The sequence below is a fragment of the Sitophilus oryzae genome, unplaced genomic scaffold (genome assembly GCF_002938485.1).
Source record: "Sitophilus oryzae breed Bouriz unplaced genomic scaffold, Soryzae_2.0 scaffold_1500_pilon_pilon, whole genome shotgun sequence".
Classification (NCBI taxonomy): Eukaryota; Metazoa; Arthropoda; class Insecta; order Coleoptera; family Curculionidae; genus Sitophilus; species Sitophilus oryzae.
In genome coordinates, this window is record NW_022146171.1 from 2,197,551 (window position 1) to 2,217,019 (window position 19,469).

At 31.9% G+C, this 19,469-nt stretch overlaps 1 pseudogene; it reads right to left on the bottom strand.

Annotated features, from left to right (window-relative positions):
- Positions 1-1,755: 1,755 nt before the first annotated feature.
- On the bottom strand, positions 1,756-18,853 carry LOC115878130 (annotated as a pseudogene).
- Between the last annotated feature and the right edge of the window lie 616 nt (positions 18,854-19,469).

Below are 19,469 nucleotides of genomic sequence, written 5' to 3' on the forward strand. Positions count from 1 at the left end.
CCAAAGCACCTTTTTACGTAGAATTTAGTTGTTTAAGTATATTTTTTTTAAAATTAATAATTTAAGAGTTATCAACAGAAAAATTGATTTTTTATTTGGGACACCCTCCATATTTTTAATTAACTGAAATGAATTTAAAATTACCTTTCCAAAAATATAGCACACTTGATATTTTGTTATAATCCCCTTCGAAATACAGAATTTTTAAAAGTTCGCCACTTTTAACTAGTAGGCTTTGGACCCCTTATTGATGATATGCCCTTAATGGAACTCGAAAACATTATATTTCCAGCAAGACGACGCACCGCCTCTGAACGCTGAAGTTATCAGCAAATTTTTGCAGCCAATTTCAAGAATAATTGAATAGCTAATCAAGATCCCAGCCATTGGCCGTCGAGGCCGCCTAACTTGGTGCCTATGGATATAATCCTATGGATATATTTGCGGAAGAATAAAGGTTCCTTATTCTTCCATATAATCTAGACAAAAATTAAAAATACTTAGCAGTTATGAGGGGGTATCTTTCACCCCCACCGAGTTAATGAATTCCGCGAGAAATGTTCATAAACTGACCCGTCTGTCCATAACAGAAGACGGTCGATATCAAAGAATATACCTAGCTAGAAAAAGAATGGACTCTGCCATACTGAAAAATGGTCCTACAGAAGTGGCACCATCTATTGAGTAGGGCTTGTTTTAAATGGATCGAAGCGCGGGCTTTTTAAATGAGCGTATTTATTAAATTTTACTCTAAAATATATATAATTAAATTTGATTATTAAATATTATTTTTTAAACAAATTCAACAATACTAATAACAAGTATCGTTGTGATGTGTAAAAAATAAGATTTAACAGTTTAATTTAACAATTATTAAATAAAATTAAAGCCAAACATGTGAAATATTATTCATTATTTAAAGTTCTTATTTGTAAGTCAAATATTTAAACATCGTTTATTATAATAAATCAAAACCAACGTAATACGCCCAAAGTTTTGTAAATGGAGTAAATATAAATAGGTACTTAAATGATGGCAAAAATAAAAGACTTACATTATATTTTTAGGGCCAGAAACAGCAAATATTATTTCGTTTTAATTGATGCTCACAGCTAATTTTTTTTTCCATTACAGCCGGTGCTGTTCAAAGCCTACTTATTTAAAGAGGGCGAATTTTTATATACTCTATATCTCGAAGAGGAATTGAGCAAAATATCAAGTATGTTATATTTTTGGAAAGCTCATTTTAAATTCTTTTCAATAAATTAAAAATATACAGGGTGTCCCATATAAAAAATCAAATTTTCTGTTGATAACTCTTAAATTATTAATTTTAAAAAAATTATACTTAAACCATTAAATTCTACGTAAAAAGGTGCTTTGGAAATGTTTTCATAAAAAAACAAAATTTTCCATAGCAAAAAAGTTACAGCGATTTGTTAAAAATGCATATTTTTGAAAAACACCCCGTTACTCCGAAACGGTAACAGATATCGATATGCTGTTTTCACCATCATGTTTTTGACAAAAATTAAGCTCCAGACACCGATATTAGTTTTTGTCTATCTCCTATAGAAAAGGGTGTTTCCATTTAAAAGCGTCGAATTTGACCCACCCTGTACAAGTTTGTCCCTACACACGTTCAAAATTCTTATACAAGTACGCTTGCACAAGCACACTTGTCAAGTATGCATGAACGTCTGTAGCCCGTTTAACAGTTAGGACCCGCAGTTAAGATATATTAAATAACTAAAGCAAAAAATAATTAAATATTTATTAATTTCATATAATATAAACATGAACATTTATAGACGAATCAGTACCTTGCAATTAAAAACAGTTGCAACAAAATAAATATAACACCATAGTAATAACATAAAAAAAATTATGAGTATAATATTATCATTGTTTCTTCGTCGAGGAACTACTCAACATAATGACGTTCAGCAAATTTAGCGATTCTATCGCTACCCTCCGCCAGAACGTCACACGGGGAAGTAATGACGATTCTTATGAATCCGGTCATTTCAAAACACTGAAACAAAAAAAGCCATTAACAAAATCTATTAAATATTAAAATATTGTGTGATTATACCGTTTAAATGAAATGTGTTGTGACACCTTTAAGCTTAAAACATTTTAATAGCAGACCTTGCAGTCGAACATTGTTCATTTTAGAACCTCTTTTAGTGCGAAGTGTACAAGATAACTTAATAACTGTTGCAAAACACTCATCGCAAACTTATTAGAATATTTTGAACGAGAAAACGGTAATGTCCCTTAAATGCAGTTAAGGAGGTGAGATTTGTTGATGTAAATAATATCTGTTTATACAGGGTGGTCCGAACTGTATTCCGGAAACTTCGGCAGCGTATTCTGCAGATAAAAATAAGTTAAAAAGTTCGTATAAATGTATGTCCTAAAATGCTTAGTTTCGGAGATACAGGGTGTTGAAATTTCATTTTTATTTCGATTTTTTCCAAATAATTTCTGAAGTAACATCAATATTTGGATGAAAATTGATGTCTGGGAGTTTATTGACATGAGAAATTTGATTTTGATATTAATATGACTCCTACTTGTAGAGGGGGGCCACCTACATATTTTTTAACTGGTTTGAAGAGTAATAACTTTTCGTCCGTACCTGTATAAAACTACTGAGGAAAAAATATACATTTACGAACTTTTTTACGTAAAAAAAGTCTCTTAGTAAAAATAGCTACGAGTAATGGTTCTTGAGATAATTGGAATCGAAATTATCAATACCTGTCATCATTGACATAAATTAAACATGTTGACTAAATAGTTATTACACTGAAATCGTACATTTGAAATGTTTTGGTACCAAAAGTTCAACAGAAACTATTTTATTATCATTTTTTCGAAAAAAAAAATATGATTAATTTAAAAAAATAAAAAGTTCCCAAATTTCTCATTTTAGTAAAAAAAAACATGTTTATCTTCAACATGTTTATTTTTGTCAATAATGACATGTATTGGCTGTTCCCATTCTAAATATCTTGAGAACAGTTCCTCGTAGCGATTTTTACCAAGAGACATTTTTTACGTAAAAAATCACGGAAATGTAGGTATATTTTTTCACTCGGTAGTTTTATACAGGTACGGACGAAAAGTTATTACTCTTCAAAACAGTTAAAATACATGTAGGTGGCGCCCCTTACAAATGGGAGTCATATTGACACCAAAATCAAATTTCTCATGTCAAAAAACTCTCAGACACCAATTTTCATCCAAATATTGACGTTACTTCAGAAGTTATTTGGAAAAAATCGAAATAAAAATGAAACTTCTACACCCTGTATCTCCGAAACTAAGCATTTTAGGACATACATTTATACGAACTTTTTTACTTATTTTTATCTACAGAATATGCTGCCGAAGTTTCCGGAATACAGTTCGGACCATCCTGTATATTTATAATTAATTTTTCTTTCCTAAAATATTTTGATTAAAAGAAAATATGTAAAAGTGGACCAACGTTGTACGAAAAAGATACACCTTGATGATAAATAATTTTTACGTTTCTTTCTTTGTTAACGTACTCGACAGGGTGTTTAACTATCACCAAGACATCAATACTTTGTTTTCCCTCGTATAACTAACAGATAGGAATTTTAATTTTTAATTTACAGAGAGATACTAAACAGTCAAATAATTTAGCTACAAGTTGCTTAAAAAATCAAGGTGAGTTTTATTAAAGAAGTAATATCTAAAATGTAAGGGTTTTGACAATTTCACATTATGTGAAAATGAAGAGTAAATTTTAAATTTCGAAAATACGATAGCTACTTAAATTTTAGTTAAATTTCTATAGCCTGATATTTAATTACAGTAACCATTGTATGTTAAACAAAATTGAAATTTGACCCGAAAAGTTATACAGGGCGAGACAAAATTAATATAGAATATCAGTCACTTTTAAAAGCAACTTACTCCTTTATTTTAAAGGGAACAGCCAGTATATTATTCCGGTGTTCAGTGGGAAATTTATATTCAAACTTCAAAATATTTTTTTTTTTATTATTATTACCTTTCAGACAAAGATTTTCCTAGATATTTTAATTTTTATGATTTTGCGTCAGTAGATCTTTATTATTTGAAAAAATCTAGGTGGCTGCGATATACCTTTTGTTAATTTAACAAAAATTAAAGATTGTAGAGTAAAATACTCAACGGTAATAAAAAGATACACGTTTAAAACATATTTTAATTATTATAGAATTAAAACTAGATATAGACGTATAATTAATGTGACAAAAATTAGCTAGATGAAATCAAATGCTTAAAATGCTTCCTTTCCTGTTAACTGCATAAAATGATTGTCTTTTCAAAAGGTTCTTTTCATTTTAAGACATATGTGGAGTTCTACCTCGAAAAGCAGCTACAATAATTTCTCTCATGTTGTCGACAGTAGTTGGTCGAGTTTTGTAAACACTGTCTTTAACATATCCCCATAAAAAAACCAGATGCAGATGCACACTGCATTCACCATAGTTGTGTCAAGTTGTGTAGCCTATTAGTATAGGATCTTATTAATTCTTTCTGATGTAGGATAAGTTTGCATTGTCGGCAAATTTCTGAGAATTTTTTTTTGTTTTAAATGACACAGAAGGATAACTAGTAGTCAAAATTGGACTAATTAGACAACTATGTTGAAGTAACGTCAGACATATCACAGCCACCTAGATTTTATCAAATAATAAAGATCTACTCAGATCAAATCATGTAAATGAAAATATCTAGGAAAATCTTTGTTTCAGGGGTAGGCAACCTTAATAGTATTTTGAAGAGACATGCATTCTCCATTGAATATCGGAATAATTTACTGGGTGTTTCGCTTAAAATAAGAGAGCAACATACTTTTGAAGGTGACCAATGTTTAATATTAATTTTGTCTCACCCTGTATACCTTTTTAGATCAAGTTTTAATTTGAGTTTTAAAGTACAATAGTTAATTTAACTACATATTAGGTTATACCGGGTCAATTTCAATTTAGGTAGTTTTATTGTAATTTAAAAATTGTTCTTTATATCTAGAAAATGTTAAATATGTCAAAAACCTTACATGTTAGTCATATATTTCTCTTATAAAACTCAGAATCCGAAAATCACTTAATATATAGGGTGTTCCATTACAAAAAACATAACTTTGATATGTTTCTTTTTTTGGGGACACCTTGTAGAACTTTCCATATTTTTAAAAATTGCTCTGAATTAACCTACATATGCTCACAGAATTTCATTTTAATACAAACTGTCGTTCTCCTAGGAGCCTCCGCGGCATATGAGAGGTGCCACCCTGTATAATAAATTAGTCTAAAAGTTTTATGGTATGTTTTAAATTGGATCCATGGAATACGTAAAAGTTTGTTAAAACATAAGTGAAAATCTTACCTCTCCCGGTAAACAAAATACAGATTCTTCACTCAAAAGTTGTTTGGTAATATCGATTCCACTTTTAAACTCTGGAAATTTGTTGAGATCAAAATGAAGTACAAGGTATAGAGCTGCTTCCGGCATATGAGGTGTCAAGCCTTTAACTTTGCTCAGTCTGTCATAAACGACTCTTGCTTGCTTCTCCAATTGAGCTGCTGCATTGTCATAGAAAGATTGCGGCGTATTTTGAAGAATCTCAGGAATCGCCCCCTAAAAATAAACAATTTAATTTATTTCAACAATAACTAGTTTTGAAATTATAAATAGGAAGGTCAGTATATAGTTTTTACAAATCTTATATATTATATCTTATTATTATATCTTTTTATAAAAAATACGTATAAATATTTTAAATTTATAATACAGGGATAACAAATTCTCTTGAATTTAAGAGACTTACAACCAAAAAAAATATTTTTTTTTCAAACGTCACAAAAGTATTAATGTTTGCGACGTGATTGACAATATAAAAAAGTCATTTAATGCCTAGGCATAAAAGTAAGGCACTTTTACGCCTAAGCATAAAAGTACGGAAATATATTATTAAACTGACATAAAGTGTCAAATTCAACGAGCGTAATCGTAGTTTCTCGATATATAATTATTACATACAAGATACCTATGACCTTTAAATATTTTTATATTATTTGGAACGTTTGAAATTGTTTAAAAAATTATCTGTGGCGTTGGAGAAAAATGGCATGTTCTATTCGGAGTAAAAATGCCTTTTTGTGCCTCGGCTGAATGCTAAACGTACAGCCTCGCCACAGAAAGTGTCATTTTTACTCCTAATAAAACAATAAACTACTTTGTATTATCCTATACCCTTGTTTGTATATTATTTAGTTATTCAGCTTGAGAATTACATCGCGGGTCTTTCAAAAATTTGAATTTCTAATTAAGTGGGACAATCGCAAGAACGGTAAACTAATAAGAATTGTTAACCTAATAAGTTTACCGTTCTTGCGAATAAATCACTTAATTAAAAATTCAAATTTTTGAAAGACCCGCCATGCAATTCTCGTAGCCATCTATCAGTGAACTCCCAGAACTAACTCACGCTGAATACCAAACAAGACCTATACTTATATCACATAGTTTTTGAGATAAAAAATAATACATGTGTAAAATAGTACGTAATAGAGTGGATCATGCTAAATCATCCTCAATCTCGTCATCTGATTCTTCTTTCTCTTTCGTTAATTTAATCAACTCTATTGCTTCGAAATCTTTCTCCATTTCTCTCAGCAGATTCTACCATTCTTGGGTGTTCTTCTCTATTTAGTAAATTAAAATTATGGGCATTATAATTTAGTTTTCCGGCCTTTTCCACGGTAAGTTTCTTTTTAGCCGATGAACTAATCCATAAGTACTAAAGGTTCTTTCGGTTGCGGCAGTTGCCGATGATGGTAAATTTAAAATGTCCAACCATCTTAGCCAACAATCTTATTTTATATAACTGGGCAAATAAAAAGGGTAGAGCGGGAAAAAAGCAATATTTCCAATGTTACCGACCTTACGGTAATATTACGTAATATTACCAAAATTACCGGTAATATTACCGCGGTAATATTACCCTTTGTACAATGATCTCCATATTTGATATAAGATCGGCAGATTTAGATAGGTCGATTATGTCGACTTTTCTTAACTTACAAATCAAATTTCAGCTTTCAATATGTCGATTTTATGATTTAACCTATGCTTATTCCTGATTATGTTTTTGTAAATTTTACACATGTTTTATTTACACACCCTATATTAATTACAACGCACTATTAAAAACTTTAGCAGATGCAAATGTACGTACTTAAAGCGGTATGCCATTATATTCCTTAATAAAACAAATAATAATTCTAAAATATTACCTGTACTAAACTATTACTTCCGTTAATTCTTTGAGCCAAATTTTCCAAGACCTGTCTTACTTTTGTAAATCCACCTGCTTTCTCGCATACCGCAATCCAACCCTGTCGCCATCCGGGTGCCAATAAACTTTTGCTCAGGCCACTACAAATCAGTAGGGGTACATCTGTTTCAATAGAAGCAAGAGATACGAATTTGTTTCCAGGAAAAACTAATTTTTCATATATCTCGTCCGCGATAATAGGTACGCGATGCCTGAAAAAACAATAGTAATTAGTTACAATCGAAGATCCGCCTACTGGATTATTACGCTCATCACTTAGTTAATCAAAATCTAATATTTAGGTATAATTATGAATAGGGGATTTATTATGAATAGGGGAATTTATTATGAACAGCGTGCCAATCAAAAAGTTGCCGCAAATAAGGGTTGCCACTAGGGTTTCTGGAACCGGGAATGTCGGTACCGCGCCTCTTCGGTACTTTCGGTACTGACTAATTTTTGTTCAATGGTGGTGCAGTTCATCAATCAGAAAGTAAGGGATGGTTTTTCAAAGTAAAATGGATAAAAAATTGAGATTTTTAATGAAAATAATATCAAATTATTAAGTAATCAGTCATGAAAAAATTAACATGAACATAAGTAAAGAAAAAGGTATAGGTAACTTAAATTTCACATCAAACAACATAAACCAACTTAACTAAATTTGAGACAAGAGCCCTAAAATATTGAATTTAAAATACAAATATCTATTAAAACATAACATAATAAATATTATAGGAACTTCAAAAGAGAAAAGAAGCAAGAACAATAAGAAATAGCATCATTACTTATTTAGAACAGTTTGATTTCGCTAGAAAGTATGTAGCATTTTTTATTTCTTTTAATAAAATTTAATTTAAAAATCTATTTTTATTTAAATTTCTTAGTATTGGCGCCATCTATTTGCTAGATGTCAAAGATACCAAACTCCATTTGTTACAGCTCACTTGTCTCGATATTTAATTTTTATTAGCGCATCTATTCGCTAGATGCCAAACTTCATTTATTACAGTTCACTTGCCTTGTTTATTAGCGCCATCTATTCGCTATATGCCAAACTTCCTTAATTGCATTTCACTTGTCCGAATCTGACTTCGCTGTGGATTGCGATTTTCTGTTCTAATGATTTCGATCATATGATATCACTTTTTTCTCTCTCATTTCGTCTGTGGTGAAAAGGTTTTGTTTTCGTTTCTGAAACTGAGAAGAAGGTCTTTTTTTTTCTGGGAATTTGGATCTGAAGAAGACGCGTGTTTCGGCGTCCGACAAATTTTCCAGTGAAAAGCATTCTGAATCCACTTTTCGATTTCCATTGCATGAGTATCCGATTTGGAAATTTGAAAACCTTGTAAAGTATGCAATCCAGAATATAGATCGTATTTGTTTGGTTTCTTCTTGGAATGATCACCGTAAGTTTATCCGCCATTTTGTATAGCCCTATCTAACTAAATTCTATTTCAGTTATTTCCGTTTTCTATTTCGTTTATTTGAGTATTTAATTACTGGTTTGGATCGGCATATGGTTTGAATATATTTATGTAAAGCTGATTTTCAGACCGTAAGTTGTTTTTTTTATTGAGTATCTGTCCTGAGAACTATTTTTTATTTATAGAGTAACTACCACATGGTACTCAGTAATTACCACATGGTATGCAGTAATAATGCAGTAATTATTGTATGTTTCACCCACTTTCATTTTGTGTGGACCTATGCAGACCTTAAGACAGTGTTCCTGACATTACAATCGTTCTTTTGGCTGATATCGAAGACTTCTCCTGCCATAGTCATCTGCATCCACTTCTGTTAGCCTGGAGAATACCTAACTACCTGTTTACATCATAAGAAACTATATACAGATAAGTCTCTCTCTTAAGTTTGATACACAAGGTACGCTTTTATTTTATAATTTTTGAGACAACAGATTTAATAACCCGGTAAATTATCACTATTTATCCCACATATTGTAGTCAAAATTATTTTTTATTTAACGTTATAAGTTATAATTTGATTCGTACAGTACACTCTTACTTAGCTATGATATTTTATATGAAAATTATTAATACGTATTCATTTTAAAGGTTTTTGTACACGACATGTTTCGAAACATCATCGTACTTACTTAGTTCAAAGAATACAGTTACTAAATTCGAATCTATTTAAAATAACTTGCGGTTTTATTGGGATCACTGTAACTAATTGATGATACTTGTGTTCGTTTTCAATAAATGTTTAATGTAGGATAGTTATTTCTGACTTTTATTCCTGATAAACATAATAGACCCTTAATGTTACTTTATTTTAGCTATGTTGTGATATCGTATTTTTCTTTTTGGTTTCTTACTTTACCACTCTCATAAACAAAGTAAGTGGCGCCCTTTTCACTGTCTTTGAACATACCTATTTGAATTCTTAACATCAATATTAAAATCTCTGCAGCCTATATATTATCATTTTTTTATTTTTTAACAACATTAGAAAGTCACTGTAAGTCAGAAGCCTTACCTACGAACCCAGCTTTCCTCTAACCCTGAGCAACGGATTTTTTTTTTCATTCTATTTGGGTAACGACAGAAAAGTCGTCACATGTATCAAAGGACTTTCTCACGCAACAAAAAAATAAATTTTTAATTATTGTTACCGAGGCCCGGTTCTATGATGGCCAAAAAGATCTGAACCCTAATTAGTAGTATTAATTAGAGTTTCGAGATCCGTACTAAAATATTTTCGTTCGACGATTGTGGAGTTCGTCAATTAGCAAGCAAAGGATGGTTCTCAAAAGTAAAACCGATAAAAAATTTATTTTCAAATGAAAATAAAATCAAATTATTAAGTCATGAGAAAGTAAAGGTAAACACAAATAATGAATACAAGCAAAAAAAAAGGAAAAATATAGGTAGCTTAAAAAATACATCAAACAACATCAACCAACCTCGAAACCAACTTAACTAAATCGAGAAAAAAAAACTTAACATTTTCAATTAAAGATGCAAATTCCTATAAAAACATAACACAAAAAAATAATTTATACAGTCAACAATATTTTACTAAATATAAAATAATATATTTAAACTTCAATAATTGTTAATAAACATTATAGAAACTTCAGAATAACTTCAGAAGTAAGCACAGTAAAAGATAGCATCACTACTTATTGTTGATTTCGACCGCTAGAGAGTATCAAAAGTCTTTCGCACGTAACAAAAATATGTTTTTAATTATTACCGAGTCCCGAAAGTACCAAAAGAACCGGGAATTAATAACTTCTAGTCCCCGTTCTTTGATGTCTCAAAAGAACCGGGAATTCCCGGTTCTGAACCCTAGTTGCCACGGTCAAAAATGGCATGCATCTGCATTACAAGTGCCATGAGTACATGCCCAACAGCAATGAAGTTCATCCTAGGCCTAACACCACTGCACATTGTCGTCGGTAGTTATTAGTTATGCCAATGCGACAATGATTAGAATGGTCATTGACGGAAACAGTCTGGAAGAATTTTCAGGTCAGGGGCTGGAACATCCTGAAAGAGAAAATTCCACTTCTACAACTCCCAGTGACATACCAATAATTTACAACTTGAGCAATAAAAAAGATTGGAAAGGAGAAACGTTTGCTCAGCATGTAAAAGACCATACCATAACGTAGTATACTGATGATTCGAAAACCAAAGAAGGGACAGGGATAGGAGTATTTAGGCCGAAAACTAAGTACTCCGATCAATGGGCACCTACTCCAGTATCCTTGAGGCAGAAATCTATGCTATCGAAAGATGTGAACAATTTATCTTAAATAGGAACTATCGAAAGGAATTTATCCGATAGTCAGGCAGCACTAAACACGATTAACTCAGTAACCATCAATTCGAAATTGGTCAAAGAATGCCTAGAGAAGCTGAACAAATTAGGCAAAGAAAATAAAGTCTTCCTACTCTGTGTGCCCGCTCACCAAGGGATAGAAGGCAATGAAAAAGCAAATGATCTAGCTAGAAAAGGAGCGAAAACTCCACTAACTGGACCAGAACCGTTCTGTTTTCCAAGCGGAAACCAACTAAAAGCGGAACTAAAATGGACTGGAATGGTTTGTTGAGTCCTCCAACGGTCTAAGACACTCAAAAAAGTTCCTCAGAACTTACGACCCAGAAAAATAAAAGATTTTCCCTGATTTAAGTAAAAACAATCTTTGGATCGTCACGGGGTTTCTAACAGGACACTGTCTCCTCAACGAACACCTCAGTAGGCTGAAGCTGAGAAACAACGGCGAATGCATATTCTGTGGAAAAATGGGGAAACACCAGAACACCTTATCAGTGAGTGCGCCGAGGCGACGCGCGACGCGCGACGACCGCTCGTGCCATGAACTTTGGTGCGGCTGATATCGACGATGGAGAGCTGGCCTCTGTAGAGCCGTCTCAGATACTGGCTTTTGTTAAAGCCTTGAGACTGTTTGATGAGAAAGGGGAACACACAATAGATATGTAAAGTCGCGGTGATTAACTCCCCTCCTAAACATTCTACATTCTACAATATATGGCGGTATTATCTTTTAATAAAAACGGCTGCTCTAGGAGTACATAGGAGTACTTATATATATATATATATATATATATATATATATATATATATATATATATATATATAATATATATATATATATATATATATATATATATATATATATATATATATATGACTTACCGTGAAGCTATTTCCAGTATATTTTGTAAGTGTTCTTTGCTGTAATTTGCTCCACAAGGATTCGAAGGGTTGTTTATGACAATAGCAGCTGTTTTGTCATCGATTTGAGACTCCAATTGGTTAAGATCAGCTTCCCACTTCTTTTCTGGTATCAAATTATAACTTTTCACTTTTACGCCAATGGCAGTAGCTAAAGTTCTGTAAATAAATAAATATACTAGTTCAGTAAATGAAGGTTGAAACCACGGCTTATTTCGCCGACCAGGACTTTTCAGGCGGATTATGTACCTTTTGGGGAATAGTTTTAGGGGGAAAATTGTAACACCGTGCTCAGCTTTGGCCGAAAAAATAGCCCCAAATGGCCGGAAAATCAGTTTTTCGCAAATATCTGCCAAAATATGCAACTTACAATTTTTTTCTTGATATAAAAATGAAGCTTAGAGAATTCCCTGCAAAAATGATTCTTGTCATTTTTTACGTAGAATTAGTAGTTTTCGAGATATTCCGCCTCGGAAGATCCCTCAATTTTCTCTTCAAGTCTTAACGTTGGGAATATACAGGGTGATCCGAATTGTATTCCGGAAACTTCGACAGCATATTCTGCAGATAAAAATAAGTAAAAAAGTTCGTATAAATGTATGTCCTAAAATGCTTAGTTTTGGAGTGCAGGGCGTGGAAGTTTCATTTTTATTTCGATTTTTTTCAAATAATTTCTGAAGTAACGTCAATATTTGGATGAAAATTGGTGTCTAGGAGTTTTTTGACATGAGAAATTTTATTCTGATGTCAATATGACTCCTACTTGTAGAGGACGCCACCTACATATTTTTTAACTGCTTTGAAGAGTAATAACTTTTCGTACCTGTATAAAATTAATGAGTAAAAAAATATAGATTTACGACACTTCTTACGTAAAAAAGATCTCTTGGTAAAAATCGCTACAAGGAATGGTTCTCGAGATATTTGGAATCGAAATTTTCAAGACCTATCATAAACACATAAATTAAACATGTCGACTAACAGTTATTGTTAAACTGAAATTATAAATTTGCAATATAAAATTTTGTGCTAAAAGTTTAACAGAAACTGTTTTATCATCATTTTTTCATAGAAAAAATTGATTAATTTAAAAAAATAAAAATTTTCCAAATTTATTATTTCAGTCTCGGTATAACTATCTACGCAACGTGTTTATTTTTTTATAAATTTTTACAATATTGACATGTTCTGACTATTTTCATTCTAAATATCTTGAGAACGGTTCCTCGTAGCGATTTTTACCAAGAGAAATTTTTTACGCAAAAAGTCATGGAAATGTACATTTTTTCACCCAGTAGTTTTATACAGGTACGGACGAAAAGTTATTACTCTTCAAAACAGTTAAAACACATGTAGGCGCCCCCTACAAATAGGAGTCATATTGACATAAAAATCAAATTTTTCATGTCAAAAAAAAACAGATACCAATTTTTATCCAAATATTGACGTTATTTCAGACATTATTTGGAAAAAATCGAAATAAAAATGAAACTTCTACACCCTGTATCTCCGAAACTAAGCATTTTAGGACATACATATATACGAACTTTTTTACTTATTTTTATCTGCAGAATATGCTGCCCAAGTTTCCGGAATACAGTTCGGACCAACCTGTATATTTCATAAGCGTATCATTGATTGATAGGACAAATTGTTTAATAATAACTCGCCTAAAATTTAATATTTTTTGATGATTCAAAGTTCATTTAAAAGATAAAGTCAATAGCTCTCACATTTTGAAACTTGTTTGAATTTTGTTAGATTTTATGATAATAAAGAAGGGCAAACATCCCTTAGTCTAAAAATTTTCAGATTTTTACAAATTTATTCATATTTTCACTAACAATAGCTTATTTGTTAAGATTTTTTTACAGTTACTTAGATTCTCTTTACGCAACTCGAAAATTTGAGGAATTTGTTTAATCACATTTTAATAAAAAACAACTATTCGTGAAGTTTTTCCGCTTTTTTTGGGATTTCCCGAAAGTGTCGTAAACAAAAGAAAATTGCATAATTACGAATAGTCGAATTGGTTTCTTTTTACAAACAACTTGACGAAAAAAAGTGTCAGGATCATATTTTTAGCTAAGGACCCAATCTTCCATTTGGCGATCATGAAACCATACTGGTAAAAAAACGCTCTTTGACACTTTAGGGCCGTTTTTAACCGTTTTCCTGGGACTTTACTAAAAAAAAGTGTCAGAACCTTTTCTGTAGATAATGACCTAAGCTTCATTTTTTTATTTCAAGAAAAATTTTGTAAATTATATATTTTGGCAGATATTTGCCATTTGGGGTCATTTTTTTCAGTCAAAGTCGGCCATGCTAGCTTAGTATGCTAACATTAACATTGCTAGCTTAGTATACGTTACTCTACCAGCTTTACGTTGGGCCGACCCAACGTAAATCTGGTATGTATTAAAAATTAAACTAACTTGTAAGCTCCAAAGCCGGGTTTTGGTATTAATATATTCTGTCCATCAAATGGATCCGCCAAGGCAGTGATACACGTTTCTAAGGATGATGAACATCCGCTACAAATGAAAATATCAGTTGGCAGTAAATTTAGCTCCATCTACACTAATAAATTCCGCAATGGCTGTTCGGGCAGTTAGGAGTCCCATACTTGGAGTATATCCATTGTGTTTTCCTTGTTGTATGGTTTTTATTATAGCGTCAATGGATTCTTCTGATGGAATCAAATTTCCAAATAAAGTGGGGTCCCCTGAAACAATAGAATATAACTTAGGATGTAAATTAAAAAGTGCGAAAAAATTCGAAGTGTTGAAAAATTGTGTTGATGTTTTTCTGAAACCGGTTAACAATAAACATATATTGGATATTATAGGAATAATATTCCCATAAAAGTTATTTTGTCGAAACATACCGAACATTGCCGTATTAGTTAAGACACTCATGTTTTTTGAACTAAGTTAAACAAAGTATTAAGATATTATATTTTTTAGTTGAAAAACATAATATCTTAATAATATGGCTACATTAGGTAGTCGATTAAATTTACAAGGATGAAAACCCAGAAAAAAATAGGCGGTTCTCAAAATTTAAGCAAAAAATAATTTTATTTTTAATTTTAAAAGAAAAATAACTCGGTTATTTTCGACTTATTTGAAAAATGGTAAAGAGAAAAATGTTTCTTTTATCGAGATCCTAAGAATATTGGCACTTACTTAAAACTCACCCTATATATTAAAAAGTAACAATTTTCATCAGACAAATATTGCTTCTTTCTTTAAAGTTTCATTTGCATTATTATTACATTACTTAAAGTAATATTTATTTAAAAAAAATTATACAGGGTGAGTCTTAAATAAGTGCAAATATTTCAGGGTTGTTAGATCTCGATAAAAGAAACATATTTTCTCTTTACGGATTTTCAAATAAATCCAAAATAACCGAGCTATGTTACTTTGAAAATATCCAAAAAAAATATTTTTTCTTAAATTTTGAGAACCTGGATCTTTTCTGGATTTTCTTTCTTGTAAATTTACTCTACTCCCTATGTTGCTATGTTATCACGAAATGACGTTTTTTTAACTAAAAGTCAAAAAAATCTCCAACATGTTTTTGTTTTTAATTCCAAATTTTCAGTAAAATTTTTTCGCGAAAAAAACTCATCATATTTCTGGGGTCGAAATACACTACCCCTTAAAATATTTGCTCTTATTTAAGATTCACCCTGTATAGAAAATGCCTCTAGTAAAAATATATTAAAAATGTGACTAGCAAGACAAAGACTGGACCCTGCAAGACCAAGACGACTTATTAGACTACAAGACCAAGACAGTGGGAGTCTTGGTATTGCCAGCTCTAAGGTTTTCCCCATCACTAACTATAAAATATGGTAGTATGCGAAGAGCTAGAAGAAATGCAAATAACAACAGAGCTCACGAACTCTATGACAAAGTGAAATACCTGTCTAGAGAATTTAAGCCACAGACACAAATAATAAAAAATGATAATGGAGAGACGATTAGAGACATCAGAGGCATAGCAGAAGTATGGAGACAATATTGCGAAAAACTATTCTACAAGAGAGATAAAGATGAATGTCATACCCTAGAATTTGAAACGATTGACAGAGAACCTACAATTCTGAAGGCTGAAGTGGAAAAGACTAGTAGATCTTTAAAAAACAATAAATCACCTGGTGAAGATAGAATACCCGCTGAGACCATTAAAGTTATGGGTGATTTTGGCATCGACACGTTTCACAAACTGTGTGGTATGATATGGCAGACTGGTAAATAGGCAATGGAATGATGTGAGTCCGCTCCGCAAAACTGAAAGTCAACAACGCACTCTCAAGTTAATTAGTCCGAAACGTGGTGTGAGACAAGGTTGTATAGTATCACCCATACTCTTCAACATCTATGGAGAGTACATAATGAGAACGGTCTTAGAGGGCTGGCGAGGCGGACTATAGGCGGAAGGCGGACTATAGGAACTATAGGTCGAAAAAAGATCACAAACCGATGACACCTTAATTCTTGCATGCTCTGAGGAAGAACTTCAAATAATGAGAAGGTTGAGTAAGATCAGTGCGGAACATGGCCTTATGCTGAACAAGAGAAAAACACAAGTCATGATAATAGACCGAAATCCTACTAACATCAAAAGGGAAATAAAACGCAGACTAGCAATAGCTCTTAACTCGACTATAGTCGATTAATAGCAATAGCTCGTTAATAGCAATAGCTCTTAAAACTAACACGAATATGGAAAGACTGCAATATCCCAGCGCAACAAATTAAAATTAGTAAACACATTGATATTTCCTATCGCTACTTATGCATCAGAGACCTGGACTCTGAAAACTACAAACAGACGAAAAATAGATGCTTTCGTAATGTGGGCCTACAGAAGAATGCTGCGAATTTCATACAGAGGATATCGGACCAGGGTATCAATTCTAAGGCAGTTGAAAGTTAACACAAGACTTTCAATCAAAATAAACCAGTCATACCTTACGTATTTCAGGCATATTTCGAGAAGAACAGATGGACTGGAAAAAATCATAGTCGAAGGGAAGATTAATGGCAAAGGACCAAGAGGAAGACATCCAACGCGCTGGGTGGACCAAACCAAAGAAATTATTCGTCACGGCCTGCAAGAGCCGCTCAAGATAGAGAGGGATGGAGAACAACGATCCGAGCAGTTGAGACATGATGTCATCATACTCCTTGGAGAGTTAACGGACGAGAAGACGAAGAACTATAAAATGAAATTCACCCCCTAAGAGGTGCTTCCAAGGGAATTAACTAAATGTATATATTTTTTGTATCAATGGATAACAAGTTTATTCAGTTTACGATTTTTTTTTCAAAAGAAATAAGAATTTTTATTCCAAATATATTTTTAGGGAAAATATTAAGTATATTACTGAACAATAGTTTTTAATAAGAATATAGGTAGATATATTATTCTTGAAAAATATGTATAGAAATTCAAAATCTAGCTATAAAATTCTTTGGTGCGAAAATATATCTAAAGTTAAGTTTCCAAATCAAATTAAGGAATTTAAATTGTAAATTAAACAATATCGATCGAAGAATTAGATACCATAAGCTAAGGACTTCGTAAAGTAAGAAAATTATTAAGTCCGATTGACACGGTACAAGTGTACTTGGATCAAGTACACTTTTTTAATGCCATTAACTGGTCAAAGTGTTAGATAAGTATTCTTTATCATCATCAAAAAATATGGAAAACAGTTCCTATAAACATGAGTGCGGAAAATGCATAGTTTTAAAGATACAGAATGTTAAAACTTTTTAAAAATGTTTTTTTTTGTAATTATCTTAAATAGCATTATTTTTATGGAATTGCTGTAGTACAGCACTGAGCATCAGTGTTATAAATTTTAATTAAATTTTATAGTAAATTAAATAAAATAAATATATTTTTTATTTTAATTTTAGTAATTGTGATTAATAAAATTGCATTTATATCACCAAGGAGATAGAAATCGACAAAATATCAAGATTCAATTTTTAATCGGCATTAAGCCTATACAATTTTACTAACAAGAGAAAAATACTCAGTGGCACACATTTTTTTAGAAAATTATCTATCATATGCGCGTCCCTGATGAATCTGTCGACACTTTTTAGCATTAAATTATGTAATATAATGCCCTCTTGCACCGTTTGTATAAATTTTGGTTAAACGCTAAATAGTGATTAACTATAATAAAATATTATATAGTTAATCACTGTTTAGTTTTTAAACAAAGTTTATACAAACGGTGCAATTGGGCATAAAAGTACCTTTCACCCTCAAAATGTCATTCGAATCACTACAAGCGCTTGGAAGCAAATTATAATAGATAGAAAAAAAAAAGAATTTAACTCATTGTAGCTACGAAACAAAGCAGAATCGGGCCTACGTTGATATAAAATATAAATCTTTTTTTTACGTGAGCAATCTCCCCACGAGAGACGGCACATATTTGTTGAAACACCGTGTATGTGGGGAGTTTCAGCAGGTTCTTTACTTACCTATGGCCAATCTAATTATGGGTTTTTCTGTGCCAGCTTCGAAGAAAAATTTATCGACGATAATCCTGCTTGGATTTATACAGTTCTTTCCAATAGAAGACGATTCGATGTTCCATGGCTTCTGTTCTTTAGTTTGTCCATTGCTTGGCAGTTTGCACTCACCGTTGGCATTATTGGATTTATCCAACATTATTATTTTAATCGGCGTTTAATCTGAAGAGGACACGTTCGCGATATTAATTACTTTTGTTTTGATAATAATTCAGATACTTCTAGCGTTTTATATAAAATCTGAATGTTAATGACTTATACAAATATTGTTATATACTGCTTGACTAAATTGATAGTTATTTATTGCTTTTGAAAGTAGAGGTTGGCAAAGATTGAACGAGCCTTAAAAAGAGATCATGAGATTCGATTTATTGTTTAGAATACGGTTCGTTTAAATGAATCATGGCGACCATGGATCTAGAGGTGGGCAACGATTGAACGAGTCGTTCATTTGAACGAGTATTAAAAATGAATCGTGAGATTCAATTCATTGGTTGCAATCCGGTTCGTTCAATTGAATCGTGGTCAGCACGGATCCATAAGATTTGAACGAAAGCCGTAAAAAAGAATCGTGAGAATTGAGTCGGATCACAATGCGATTGTTCGTTTCTACGGCGCGGCGCCGGCGGTGGTATAGGCATAAATGCAAGCACCAATATTTAGACTTGAACAAAAGCCCTAAACAAACATCATGGGCATAAAATGCAAACGATAAGAAAGTTATTTGCAAGAAAAAAATTTATTTATACTATGCTTAGTATAAACCAAACCAAACCAGACTATTAAATGTCGGACTAAAAGAC